At 39.3% G+C, this 14,740-nt stretch overlaps 1 protein-coding gene across 3 annotated transcripts in view; it reads left to right on the forward strand.

The window, feature by feature from the left end:
- NRXN3 (neurexin 3) overlaps nt 1-14,740 on the forward strand; it is a 1,622,198-nt gene that overhangs the window by 1,526,603 nt on the left and 80,855 nt on the right. The gene's annotated exons all lie outside the window — the stretch shown is intronic.

Consider the following 14,740-nt stretch of genomic DNA (forward strand, 5'->3'; position numbering starts at 1 on the left):
TCATTTGTTTTGCTTTTTACCTTAAGAACCTCTACATCTATTCTGTGTTTCTTTGGAGAAGAGAAAAATCTCATTGAAGTAGACTTCTTCTGCTATCCTACCCTTAGCAGGACTGAAACAAAAGCTACCTGTCCCTGGATTTCTTTTCTATCTGCCCTCAGATACTAAATCAGTCATATAACTCTCAACAGTCTATGCCAAGTTCTGCCGGGGACAAAATGAGACTTCCAATCTTTGCACAAGTTGAACTTGAATCAGAAAAGTTGTATATGTAACTACTCAAAAGACAGTAGTTTACAGAAAATGTGAAAGAACTCGGGCCTGTTTTCCTAAGAACTTTGCAACTAGGCTTTTATTTTCAGTGCAATGAGGGGCCACTGAAGGCTTTCACACTAGATGGTGACATCATAAAATTTCATTTCAAAAATTATGATGGCTGTTGGGAAAAAGTGGATTGGAAGAGGCAAAAAGAAAAAAAAAAACTAGAAGATATTTCACAGCTTCTCCAGGAAAATAATATTGTAGGAGAACCACAGACTCAGAAGATGTGGCTCATTTCCTGCCATGTGTTTCCCAGTCCACAATATTCTGTTGTGGAATTCCACTGGCTCAGGGTCGTTGCCCCTTCAGTACAGCAATGTACAAGGACTGATCTACTAAAGTCAGGTAGTAAGTTTATGCATTTGAATAATTCAGCCAACTGATGTATCAAAACCAACAAGTCTAACATATAACTTCAGGCTGTAAGAACTGGTTTCTTAAAAACAGAAATGAGTGAAACCAAAGGACTCTCCCAGAAGTGACCATATGTTTAATATTGAGTCACTGATGTTTATAATCAATTAGTACACAGTAGATAAAAATTTGAGCCAAACTTCAGTGGCTCTGCCATTCCCTTGCTAGATGGCTTTGGGTAGGTTATTGAAACTGTGTCAGTTTCCTCATCTATAAAATGGGAATAATAGCACGTACCCAGTCGTGAACTCTAAATGAGATAATAAACTAAATGGGCTAGCATAGGGCATACAATAGGCACTCAATAAGTGAGTGTTGTCCTTACTGTTTTATTAACAGACATTGATCATTTTAGCTGCTTTATTAAGTAAAAACCTTGGACTGGAAAAAGCGTAAGTGTGGATTATTATGCTTGAAAATGGAAAATAGAATTAGAGATGCTCCCCACACACAGTTCCTTTGCCAAGCTGCAAATGCTCGCTCTCCATTTTTCGAGGTCGTTCCCTCCCTATAAAACAGTGTTTTTATTGCCCCCGTCTGACAAGCACATGAAGTTGCTTGCCTCTTGCCCAGGGCTGAGTTATAGACAATGTATTAGAAGCCGTATATTCACTCTGTCTTCCCCACGTGTCCCTCATAACCACACCAGAGCCTGACAGAGAAGAGGACACCGGCAGGCTTACTCATCTTTTTATTTCTTGTTGTTCTCTCTACTGTGACCTCAACGCCTGGAGCTGGTGCTCGTGCCCGTTCACCCCCTTTCTTGCCTCAGAGCTATTGTCACACGTATAAATACACAGTGAATTGGAAGGGTTTCTGGGACCAGCTGAGAGAGAAGGTGCCTGTTCTCCCCCCATTAATATGCCATCGCTTGAAGAGATTGTAGACATGGTGGCTGCAGCCGATTAAAAAGGAAAGCGGGCTGAATTGAGAGGGAGGCATCGCAAAAGGCTGGAGCCACCTTTCGACTCCAGGGCTGGAAGAAGCTGGTGATCTGTTTTTTTGTTTTTTTTTTTTAATATTGTGACGAGAGGGAAAATGCTGTACAGTAAATCTATTGAGCTGCTTCAGGAGGCTTTTCTCTTGATCTAATTGAGCTGTTTGAAGTGTACTTGAAAGTTCTCATCCAGCCCGTGTCAGCATCCTGCCCGCTATGAGCCGTGAGAAGTTAATCATCTCTGCGTTGTTAGGAGAGATTGTCAGGTATCTGATGGCTGTCCATTCATCGCGGCAGTGTGTGAGTAAGGGAGGCGTGTGTGTCCACGTTTGTCCTTGAGACATGAACCTGTTTGACTGTGCATGAGGACTGTAGGAGAGGAAAAAATATCTTTCCTTTGCCCACCTTAGGTTCTCCAGCTGGCACCCTGTTAATTCGACTGGCAAGAGACAGAATAATGAGAGGAGAATGGAAGTTTACTAACACGCGCATTGTGAACGTACACATGAGAGCACCCAGTGACGAGTAACCCAGAGGGGTGGTTGGAACTTGGGCTTATATACCATCTTAGGCTAAATAGAGAAAAAGAGGATTTTGGCTTCTGGGCTAGGGCAACAAGTTATGGGCAGGTGACCAGGAAAGGGATGGTAAACGAGGGTGGTTTGGTAAGATTTGTTATGTAGATTTAAGTCATTGCCTTCTCCATTGATAGGAGTTAAGCATTCTCCACTTCCTGGTAAAGATTTACAAATGTAAATCTCCTTTACAAATGGAAATTTATTTTATAAAAGGAAAACTTGTGCCCTGTTTTTAGAGCTTTTCCTCCATCTGCTGGTTCTCAGTGGCCTTTAGCTCAAAATAACCCATATGCCAGAGGCATATTCGGGGATTGTATATTCTTGTTACCCTTGAGGACCAAGCACACCCACACCTCCATTCAGATGGTACCTGCAGGTAGTGTCAGTGCCAGATAATTCATGTCAAACAGGCAGATTATCCAAAAGACAACTGTGATTATCCGTATTACTGCCCCCTGCCTCCAAGCCTTTGAATATGCTATTTCCCTATCTGAAACCATCTTGCCCAAACATTGCCACTGGCTTCACCTTTCACTGAAGCCTTCTACTGAAGTCTCAGGCTATGTATCACCAACCTAGGAAGCCTTCCTTAAGTCTCATGACATTAAGGCTAAGGGCACCCCGCTATGTTTTCCTAGTTTCCCTTTAAATCTCCTTGGCTTCCCATTAAAGTACCTAATGCAGCACACTGACTTCTTGCTGATATATATGAATGTGTTTCTCAGTAATGTTATTGAACTGAACGTGGGTCTGCCTTGCCCGCTGCACAGCAAAGCCAGACTATAGACAGCAGGCTGTAGTGAAGCAAAGTACAACATTTACTGCAGGGTGCCAAGCAAGGAGAGTGGGCACCTCATGCACAGAAGACCCGAATTCCTGATGACTTTCAGGGGAGGGTTTTTAAAGGCAACATTTGAGGTGAGAGTTGCAGCTCCTGGACTTCCTTCTGATTGCTTGGTGGTGAGGTAACAGGGTGATGTTATAGGAATCTTCATCGTCAACCTTCTGGTACCAACCAGCCTGGGATCTATGTGCTTATGGTCAGCGTGTAGCCATCATCTTCTGCTTAGGAGACAGTCTTAGTTTCTGCGGAACGACTCAAATGTATGCATCAGATTGTTATCCATATTCCTTGAGGAGGAACTAGGACTCTGTTTTATCGATGAACCATTTCCTTTTCCTTTATTTCTGTATTCTCTCACTTTCCTAATTAGTAACTGCTTAAGTCTGCTCTTTGGAACTCAGGGGAGGCCTATGAGGTTAAGTCTTTTTCAACAAATAAAAATGGGAGACATGGAGGAGCTTTTGTACTGGGAAGGCTCCATAGGGTCCTCCTCAGTTTCAGTCCCTCCTTTTCTTTGATATCCTCAGTCCTGAGGGGAACAGGGGCAGGACAAGAAAGGGAATAAAGTTTTGGATAGAGATGTTAATCAAAAGCTTGGCAGAGGAACTTGGTTTTAGGGGGAATTCAGCTTCAGTAGTTCACACATTCCATGAGGTTATGTTGTATTCATCCCAGAACTGAAAGCAATCTCCAACGTGTAACAGATTGACAATAAATTAATTATCAAAATAATTGAATAACTGTGATTTGGGGGGAAAGAGATTGTCTGAAAGCCCAGAAGTCTGGCTCATGACTTGTAAATTGTAAAAACCACTCACTTTCCAATAATTTTGATGACTCATTTCATGCTTTTCGGTTTACATATATCTGCATAATCATGTTCTTAATAGGGAATTCCCAGTCCTTACAATTGACCAACACCTGATATTAAGAGTGGTCTGCAGGTGCTAGATTAGGGAAAACTCAGGGCTTCCTCTTCTGATTCATTAGTACTCAGCATTGAGAGGGAATGGGAATTCAGCCCAGATGGAGACAGCACATACCAAGCACATTCAGGGTGAGTCTGGGTGATAAACCAGGGAGAAGTAACAAGGCAAGTCATTTCAAGTTTATTTTATTCTACAAATAAGACCTTTACTTGTTAGCATTTTTAAAATAATTGATAAGCTTGACTATGTCCATGTGTTTTTACTCTCAGACTATGCTATGGATGGACCGTCTTCATTGATGCCTTTGGACTTGAATTTCTTTTTGCCCTTGTTCTGTTTGAGTTTAGACTTTCAGCAGATTGGCTTTATGGCTCTCTGTTGTGCCTCTGGCATGCCTTTCAGATTCACCTGTAATCCAATCTGTTTAATGAAGGTCACAAAAACTAAGTCAACATGAGCCATGAGCGTGAAATCCAGTGGTCCTGATTGTTTTTATTTGCTAAGGAGCAGCCACCCCCACGTCAGGGTAGGTTATAGTGTTTCAGGCCTTTGGTCTTATTGATCAAGTCACTCATCTCTTATTCTGTGAAGTCAGGGTCCTTAAGTACTTGGGTGGAGCCACAGGGACTCTCCCTCACTAGCCATCTTTGGCTTTGTCATTGGTATTATTTACTACTTCTGATAATACTTTTTTTTTTTAAGTAAGATGTTAGAGTGACCAGGAGGGATCTTAGGACACCTAACCTCACCCTCCTGGAGAAAGGCATGATAATTTACTGTCCTCAGTATTGAAAGAGGAGGAAACTAACCAACAAAATGGCTTCCCTGAGGCTACAGCTGTTTGCTGATCCATTCTGACTTAAAATTTGTGCAACTTATTTTTCTCTTTTCTCTGACAAATCCCCATCTCGGGCTCAACTTCTTTTGTGCTAAACAGCCCCCAACCTTTCCATTGCACTCTCCACACCCTCTACTTGCTTTACCCAGAATAGCTTATGCTTTAACTCAGAAGCTTTCTTCCAGGAAGGTGGTTATGGGCTGATAGGCTCAGAAGAATGAACAGACTGTCTGGAGTTTCTCCATGATGCCAGGTGGATTCATCAAGATTAAGAAGAATACAGCACCCCAGAAAATGCCCTGATTATTGTCACCTTCCTGTACCATCTGGTTTTCTATGAAACCTGAGGACACCAATCCCAGGATGGACTCTCAGTCTCTAAGGCATTAGCCTGACGTGGCTCCGCTTTGCCTGGCAAAACGATAAAACTGTTCTTTTCTAATTCCCCCCAGACTCTGCCTCCAAGTCTCAATTTGACTATCAGGGTACAGAGGCCAGTTTTTTGGTGATAGTATGAGGCAGATATTATATATCTAAATATCTTAGATATCTTTTAACTTCTTATCTTAGAAATTTTTATTCAGCTACCTAAGACTACCATTCTTGTATGTCTGAACTATATATGTATATAATGTATTATTATTATTATTACTTTCCTTAGAACATAAGCTAGATTATTCCACAGTGCAAGCCCCTTACTTTCTATTTGGTCTTCACTGATTGATAAAAGGATTTTATTTCTGCCTTGGTCTGGAAATATCTTGTTAGCACTGTTTATGAATAAAAGATCCTGCAGACTTTTTTTTTTTTTTTCAGAATTAGTTTACTATTTTCTCTACCACTCATTTTTTTTTTCTTAATCTTTCCACTATTCCCATTATTTTTCAGCCATTTTCCCCCCCTATGATCTTAGAGAGACAACTGTAACTGTACATAGCCACATCTTTCACATTCACCTGTGTGGCTTTTAGACCTTGCTTGGTATGCTGGGCAGGTTCTTGAGAAGCAGGTCGGAACTGAATCTTTGGAAATCAAGTCATTGCTGAAGGATATGGACGAACTTGCTATGAATGGACCCTTTTATGAACCTATTTCCAAAGCAAACAATCATTCTCTATCTTATCTTTTGTGCAAACCCTGATGTCCACATTTAAGCTTTACTTAAAGCACTGCCTCGTTTATAGGTATCTTTACATAATTGTCATCCCCCAATCTTATAATTGAAAATTAGGTAATTTTCATTTACTCTCTGCCTTTTTATGCCTGAAAACCTCTTATCTCTATCATTATTTTGGTAATTCTCTTGGAGGAACTTAATAGTCCCTGCAAAGTGAACATATCTCTGTTTCAGTCTGAACACAAAACAGGCAGAGTGTATACTAGGGAGTGAGATACCCAGAGCCCAGTTAAGTGAACTGTTGATTACTTTTGAAAAAATTGCAGTAAATCATGATTTCCTTACAAAACATAGACGTGTCTGATTTAGGCATTTAACTTATAAATATACTCTGATATGTTTTTCTGCTCCTTCTCCCTCTGTGGGTTTATACTTCTATATAAATGAAAAATAAGGGCTTTGAGTCATTCATGAACAAAGTTTTCTTTTTGTAGTTCTGAAAGAGTGATTGTTTTGCTTTTGAAGAGGCTCTCTCCTTCTTGGGCCAGATGAAACATCAATGAAATAAATATAATTTAGAATTGAATGTGAAAATGAAACTTAACTTGCCTTTTTACCATTAAATACGTATTTGAAATTATGTTACTCTTTTATAGATTTCCTTTCTTTATCACATTATTACTGATTCCAATTAAAAAAAAACCTAAATCTTAATATTATTCCCAAGATAAATGCTGTTTGTGATCTGTGCCAAAGCAGAAAACACCAAGGAGAACCTGGGAGGTCCCAGCTCAATTTTGTTAAACCTAAAAGACTTGGTCGTTTGAGAAAGCATCTGTTTTCAAGGTGCTCCCAGTAACAGTGTTTTGCCAAGTGAACCTGGGCTGGAGTCATTCTACCTTCTGACCCACTTCTCAACTCTGCTCACACAGGAGGTCTGAAAATGAAGCCAGATGAAGAAACTGGCTTTACAATTGAGAACCTGAAAGCTTAGCTAGTAGGGGAAGAAAAAAAGATTAGGGTGTTTTTCAGTGATCCTGCTTCTGTGAATGGTCTGCACATGTCTCACACCCCTACTGTATGCCTTGGCTTAAAGGTTCACATGGGATGTTCTGAAGGCTGTGGCCTGGTTGGAATGCCACAGCCATCATGATTCCCAGCACTCCAGGGTCCAGCCTCACCTACGAAACCAGGCGAGCTTAGTGCCACCGAGTCCCACTGGTGCTCTAGCCTTCTGTTTCAGGAGGGTATTTGGATCAGATGTGCCTTTCCAAGCAGGACCTCAGCTGTGAGCAAATTCATTTTCTTTAGGATCTATTTATTGTTCTTAAATTAGCAGCGTATTCACATGGAAGCAAAAACAAAGGCAGTTGTAGAATGAGGACCCAGTGAGGTCTTGTGTATGCCTTGTGTGTGTCTTGTGTGTGCCTTGCACCTGGGTGAAATAGGAGACCATCTTGGTATTTTCATCATCTGTCTGTTGGTCATTCCATCTTGCTGAAAGGCCCAGACAGAGGCTGTATCCATGTCTAATCATTGATTGATTTCTTGACATTATTGAGAAGGACAAGCCAAATTAATGGTGATATTGTCTGGCTGATTTATCATAAATTCTCCCTGCAGTGTTAATTAGCTCTGCTCTTTTTCTCCTCCCAGTTTAATCTCAAGCATATGTGTATTTTTGTATCATTAATTTTAAAAGTCTGCAAAGTACTTAGTACCATCCATCTAGTTTGAAAGATGCTTTATGATGCAGTGGGAAGAACGCTGGGCTAGAAGTCAGGACTCCCGAGTTCCTGTCCAGGTCTGGTGCTAACCTGCCGTGTGACCTTGGACACAACCTTTCAGCCATACTAACTAACTCTTTGCTGTTGCCAGCTTACAAAGCTACTTCAGGTGTTTGGACAATAAAAATATACCTTTTCTCTTCATTAAATATACATTCTCCTTTAAAGCAGAGTGCATTATAAAGTGACATTAAGAAAATCCGTTAAGTGTATTTTTTTTCCAAGAAGGTAATCCTTTATGCAACAGGATAGGATTATTTATTTTCATGGAGCAAATTTAGCAAATTCCCTTAATTTTAGGCCATTAGGGTGATTTCCAGATCACTCTTGTTCACCTTGTTCCTTCTTGACTTACCAGAGGACAAAGACGTATAAACTATATATGGTCACTGTATCTGTCAACAGATGTCTAGTTGCACTTAAGTAATGACCAACACTGTGTCAGAAATCTCTGGAACCAGAGCTAGAGTGGCCAAGTAGAAAGTGAGATGAACTTTACACACTCAGTATTGGAAGACACCTTAAAGGTACTTTAGTCCAACCACAAAACCATTGTTCCAAACACTTGACTTTCTATCCTAGGTTTCCCAATTACAGTTGCCCAAGGAAGCCATTTCAACTCCATGAGACTCTGCTTTCTCATGGGCAAGAGAGAAATTGGACCCAATTATCTTTAAATCTTTTTTACCTTAATATCTTCTTTTTCAACTAAACATTTTCTGCATTTCCAGAAATCTACTCCTGGAGAAAAAGACATTGAGGGCAAAACAAAGTAGGTAATAATGAGATTTTTTAAGTCGTAGTAGAATTAAATGCTTTCAGGTTTGGCATAGTGATCCAACAGTTTAGCTACTTGTTGAGAGTAAGAGGTTATTTACTCTTTCAAGTTAGAATTTCCTGTTATAACTGGGTAACATATTCTCACTTAATAAGAAGTGACTGAAGCTTCAGGAAGCCCAACTGCTAATACCCACACATACCCAGATATCGTTTTGATTATTGACATCACACACTTCCATAGACCTTGTCTTTTACCATTGGCAGTATTACTTCTCTGCTCTTTTTACAACAAGCCCAGTTAAATGTAAATCTTCTTTTCCTTTATGATTGCTCCCAGGAGTATTGAGATTAAGTAGAGAAACACCCTACATATATTTTTATAAAGTCTCATTCAGGGCAGTTAAAAGGAGCTATCTTCTTTCAGTCTTATGAAGGAAAGTATATTCTTCCTAGAAGTCATATTTCCACTTCTCTTGCCACAGTTGCTTTATTATGTGACATTCAACTCAAAGGTTTGAAGTCATACATGTAGTAAAGTATCTAACGTGATAAATCATTTAGACCAGCACTTTAAAGTAAAAATGTAATATGCCTGAAATAAAGTTTTAACCCAAGCTTTGTCACAAAGTTATTCCATAAATAATAAGGTTTACTCTCAGGATGGAATAGAATGTCTTAATTAGAAAGATGCACAAAGGCAAGAGTAATTTCATAGAAGAAAGGAGATCTATGCTGTTATTTGGCAATAGGAAATCAGACCAAAATATATTTGTATGACATTTGAATAGGACCACAGGATCTGTTGTTATAAATACTTTCAGTCTCTGACATGAGAATGGGATTGGGAAAATGAATCCTGTGTGATGCACGTTGGAAGTGAGGCAAGATGATTCTGAAGTTGGTCTACAGGGAAGTTACCTTCCACATACAGCTGTCATATACATATATGTGCATGTATACATATATAATTTTATATATTTCATATATATATATATATATACACACACACACACACACACACACACACATATATATATATATAAAATTTTTAAAAATTCCCTGAACTGGTTGCATCAACACATGGAATAGACTTGTCAGTTCAAAAGAGGCAGTTTTCAATAGGGCAAAAGTCAAATGGGATGATTTCCAGCAGGCATACTACTTCCCCTCAAAAAGAAGCAAGATGAGCTAAGTCCTAGTAATGGTTATTACAACAATCCAAAGAACATTTAACCCATATAAATAGGGCTAGCAATGGACTAAAAGAAGGACCTCAAACTTCCTAATGCAAATATCAGTTCTATTCCACAGGATTTGAAAAAATAATAATTATGATTTCTAATTCCAAGTCCTAGAGGATACATTTAAATAAGTTAATATTTTTTCCTTTAAAAAAAAACTTTCTAAAAAGTAACACAGCTTTTTGGTCTGAGATATTTTCTTTTGGAGGAAAGGAAAGAATTAAGGGAAAAGAAGTGTGGGAGGAAGTAAGGAGAAAAAATATTCAAGCAGAGGATATGACTAAAAAATTTATTTCTCAAAAAGTGAGGAGGAACTTAAAAATAAGTTTGTTTTAAAATGCAAATATAGAGCATTTACCCAAGGGAAAATCTCTCAGCTCTTCCCTTTTGTTGGATGAGCTTGCTTCCTCCCACTTCCGGCCAACTTTTATCAGTTGCTGTCAGCAAGAGAGCTTCAAAGAGGCCATCACACACCTTCTCTGCTGGGTTATCATGACTTGTCTTTCCTCACACGGACAAGGGGCAGCCATCACAAATTAGAGCAGCACAGAGATCAGTGTGGGCAGCCTGCAAAGTCTTGGCTGGCAGCCAGACTTCCCCTTTGCCTCATTAGCCCCTGGCTTACACATGCCCCACCCCGGTCACTGAAGGTGGCCCCAGGACAGGTGCATTTCATAACCACTCACTCTAATTATGTAAATAGCAATGAACTATGTCCAACAGGAAAAAAAAAGTTACTACCTTATGAGGTGATGGATTAGGAATGGGGAGTTGCTATGGCCGAGGGAGACAGACAGAGAGAGAAACGTCTGGTGATGTAATAAGAAGAGTGAGAGATAATCCCCCGCAAAAGGGGAGAAATATTTAATATATCTTTACATCTTTAATACCTGTCTTATGTTGTTGTTGACCCCAGCTTTTGGTTCACTGGTAACTAGCTAGGAAACATTTTGCCTTCCTTCACTGGATTTCCATATTTCAAAATCTCACGAAAAGGCAGTGAACTTAATGCTCAGTTCAGCACAATTATCCTTCATCACAGCTGCATGTGAAAACTGTTCTTTCCTCAGACGTGGCCCAGATTGTTTGGCCAATAGATAAGAAATGCATTTATTCTGTTGTCCTCCAAACACTTTTCTCATTAGACTGTGGAAGTTTGAACAACCATGGGGTGGATTTCATTGAAATCTTAAATCTTAAAATTTCTATAGAAATTCATCTCACTCAAACTTTTCCCAATTGAGCAACAATATCCAGTTTTCTATCAAACAACATACTTTGATTTTATGTATTATTTCAGAGACTGAATCAATCGGTATACAAAAAGAAAATCTTTAACTCTTCATGTGGGCTAAAGGTCAGCTCTTAAAAGGAGGAAGGCCTTTATAAGACACTCCTTATGCCTTAAGAGGTTCTTTGAAGCCATACACTTAAGAGAAACTTCAGCTCATTCTTGACTCTGGTGCTGCATTTGACATGAGCCATATGTTTTTGGCAGTCACTCTTGTGTGACTGTATAAATTCACTGTGTCAATAGTCTGCATCCTGAATTAATTTCTATAAGGTGCCTGGGGGAATGCCAATTTCATACTGGAAACAAGGTTAGGTGGAAATCTTGAAACTGCTTTTATGGAGTTCTGTAACTCAGCACATTATTACTCTCACTTCTGCATACTCTAGAGGAATCAAGTTGGTGACTTCATGAGACTAAGTACCGGAAAAAATTGCTAGCACTCCTAAATCAACCAGATTCTGGCAGTTTATTCCTTGCAAGAAAAGTAGCACATTAACTCTTTCCTGTCACGGACTGGATTAGAGAGGCACATAATCTGGTTTGTGGAGTGATGCCCTTGCATATGGGAGTGTTAGAAAGAAGAAAGTGTGCCCCACCAAATGTTGTCCTGAGGAAGGAAGACTGCTGGAAATGCAAAGGTGATGTAAAATGGCTTATTTATATGTGTCACCAAGAGATTTTAGAATTTTCCTGGTCTCGTCTTGCTCCCCATTCAATGATTTGTTTTATAAAGACAAAGGCAAAATTTCCAGTGTGTTGAGTGTTCATACTGTGACATCAGGTAGATCGAGTTCGCCTATCCATCACTTATTAGCACTGTTATCTTGATCAGTTTATTTAGCTTCTCTAATTCTCCATTTCTTCTTTGTAAAAGGAGGATCTGATAGCAGAATTGGCTTTGTAGAATTAATTGTTGTGAGGCTTAAACACAGTAACCTGTATTATTTATCTAGCACTGTGCCTGACACAAAGAAAGATCCAATGAGCAGGAGTGGCCATCTTTCCTATTCTGACCATCACCATTACTCAAGACAGATGCAAAGTGATAGTATCATTCAAACATTTTCATGGAGAAGTTTAATGGGCATGTGCTGAGTTTTGGGGGTGTTTTTGGTTGTTGTCATTTAAAAAAAAAAAAACAATAGGATTAAGCCACAGGTTGCATGAAAACTAATGTCATACATGATGATAATGAGTTTGAAGGGAAGATGGCAGTCAGGAAGAAGTAAACTTGAATCCTTATTTCCTTATAAGTGCTTCACTTTCCTTGAACAATTTATTTAACTTTATTCTACTTCATTTTGACAGTGAAGAAATATTTAGCTATAATAGTAGGAGAGGTACCTTAAGTTATTTCTAAAGTAAAAATTTGACTCTCTTGTAAACATGGTATTAAATGATTGTTTGCCTTGCCCAATGATACTTAGCTTTTTTACTTCTGGAAGGAGTTATTAGGTTCCTTTGTTTTTGTTTTTATTTTTGTTTTTGTTTTTGTTTTTGTTTTTTGGTAAATGGTATTATGGTCTTATTCTTTGTCCTCAAAACACTGTTAAACATGGAAAAACTGCCTCTCATTTTCAACCTCATTTCTTCAACACCAGCTGCCACCATGTTTATAATCTGTTTTCACCTAGTGAAGCTGAGGCAGGGAAATGGAATCCATCGAGAAAAAGATATTCCCTGGAGGGTGACTCAACCTTCAAAAATAAAATCAGCAGTGTGAAAGGGGGAAATGCTAAATCACTGAGAGCAGTAGTTACATTCTGAGTACTGGCACAGCTCAGAAGGAGTGAAGAGCCAAAAGAGAAGGAGGGAGCTGCTTTCTTGTTTATCTTACTTGATGCCTTCATTTGCTACTCTGGAACCAGGGCCTGGAGTAGGGAGGGGATCCACTGCAGCTCCACTGAGAGTCACCGAGTAAATGATGCTTCTTTCTTTCTTGTCTTCCCAACTCCATTCCTTCATCTGTTTCTGAGCTTTAAGCTAGGGAATGGCCAGTCATAGAGCCTTTCCTTGTACACTTCTCTGTCTCCCTTATGCAGAGAACTCTGAGTGTCATGTTAATGCACAGTCTGCTCAGGAAGAGAACAATTAGCCCTTTGAATTTATCTAGGCCAAAAATTATGGGATTAAAACATGCAAAGCCAACATCTACAAAGACCGGTTCTTAAGGCAACATTTTTTCTAGTTTATCTGCTCATTCCTTATATTATTTTGTTTTCTATTATGTCACCAATATTCTGATTTTTTTTTTATTACATGTGTTTATAAATGATCTTTCTCTCACCCCTTCTACACCTTCTTTCAACATTCACACACACGCAGACACACACGTGCGTGCTGCACACACATCACAGAAATATGCGGTCAGTTAAGGCCAATGATCTTGTCTAATTCATCTTAGCATTTCCATTTTATTATTTATCGGCTTGATTGGAACTTCCATGCTTTAACCTGCTGACATTTAGACAAACTTGCATAAAAGACTAGATTATTTCTAGCTAGATAGGAACCTCAGCTTCAACCCATCAGATAGTGCTGCTGATTTTTGCAGTAGGAGGTGAGAGAAAAGAACCATAGATGAGCGTAATAAATAGGAGACACAAATGTCCCTAAGCATTTCACTTGTAGCCCAACCAAGTCCTGCTGACTCTGCCTCTACACCAAAATTTGTTTCTCAAGACATTCAGACACACTCCCAATTCTCTTTCAACAAAACAGTTTGTTTCCGTTTCTCTTTCTACCCTGTGTTGAACATTGACTGTATCCCAAGTGCTAGAGTGGGCACTTTACATTCATTAAGCTCATTTACCCTTGCAGTAACTCTTACGTGGTGTGGTACCATGGTGTTTATATGGTTTTACAGTTTGATTTCAACAGTAACTGCACATACATGCCTTGGCATGCAAAGATGTTTCCAATACGATCTTAAAGGAGGAAAAACAACACGGTACATAATAGCATATATAGAATAAAACAATTTTTGAACATATAGATACATATTTGCATACCTATATCCAGGCACTTTTTAATTTTCCATTCATTCTTATTTAATCAATCCCCTATTGTTGGATAATTGGGATATTTCTAATGTTTTATTGTCATTGGGAAAAAAAAAAAAGCCTGCATCAAACATTCTAGTCCAGTCTCTCTGTATGCATGTCTAATTATTTTGTCAGGATAACAGGACCCACATGGTGTCCACTCTAATGCAGCTATTTGGTGTGAATTGCCTCTCGCGCTCCAAGAACGGGCTTTTTTTCTGGGAGTAGTGGCTGCCACATTATCCAGTGACGGGAGTAATATGAGTTCACGTGACATGATTAACAAAGCATGCAAAGGTTCTCTGCGTCGTATTTATCGATGAGTTATCCGACACCCCTGAGAGACGCTTATCTTTTCAAAAAGTCTGTTCCTGAGCTGAATTCCTATAATCAGACACAGCAAAGGCTGAGTCTTCTCATATTGAGTTGATCACATCTAATCTGGTACACGTGACCACAAGGCAGAAGGCCTTCTCAACTAAGTTCTGTGGGATTGCATTAGGAAAGGGAAAAAAGGAAGAAGTGCCTGAGACACAGCAAAGACAGAGAACTGACACTTGCAACCAGGAACTTCAACTAGTGCTTCCATAGCACTAGAGTGGGACTAATGTTATCA

This window comes from Camelus ferus, chromosome 6 (genome assembly GCF_009834535.1).
Source record: "Camelus ferus isolate YT-003-E chromosome 6, BCGSAC_Cfer_1.0, whole genome shotgun sequence".
In the NCBI taxonomy this organism is placed as follows: Eukaryota; Metazoa; Chordata; class Mammalia; order Artiodactyla; family Camelidae; genus Camelus; species Camelus ferus.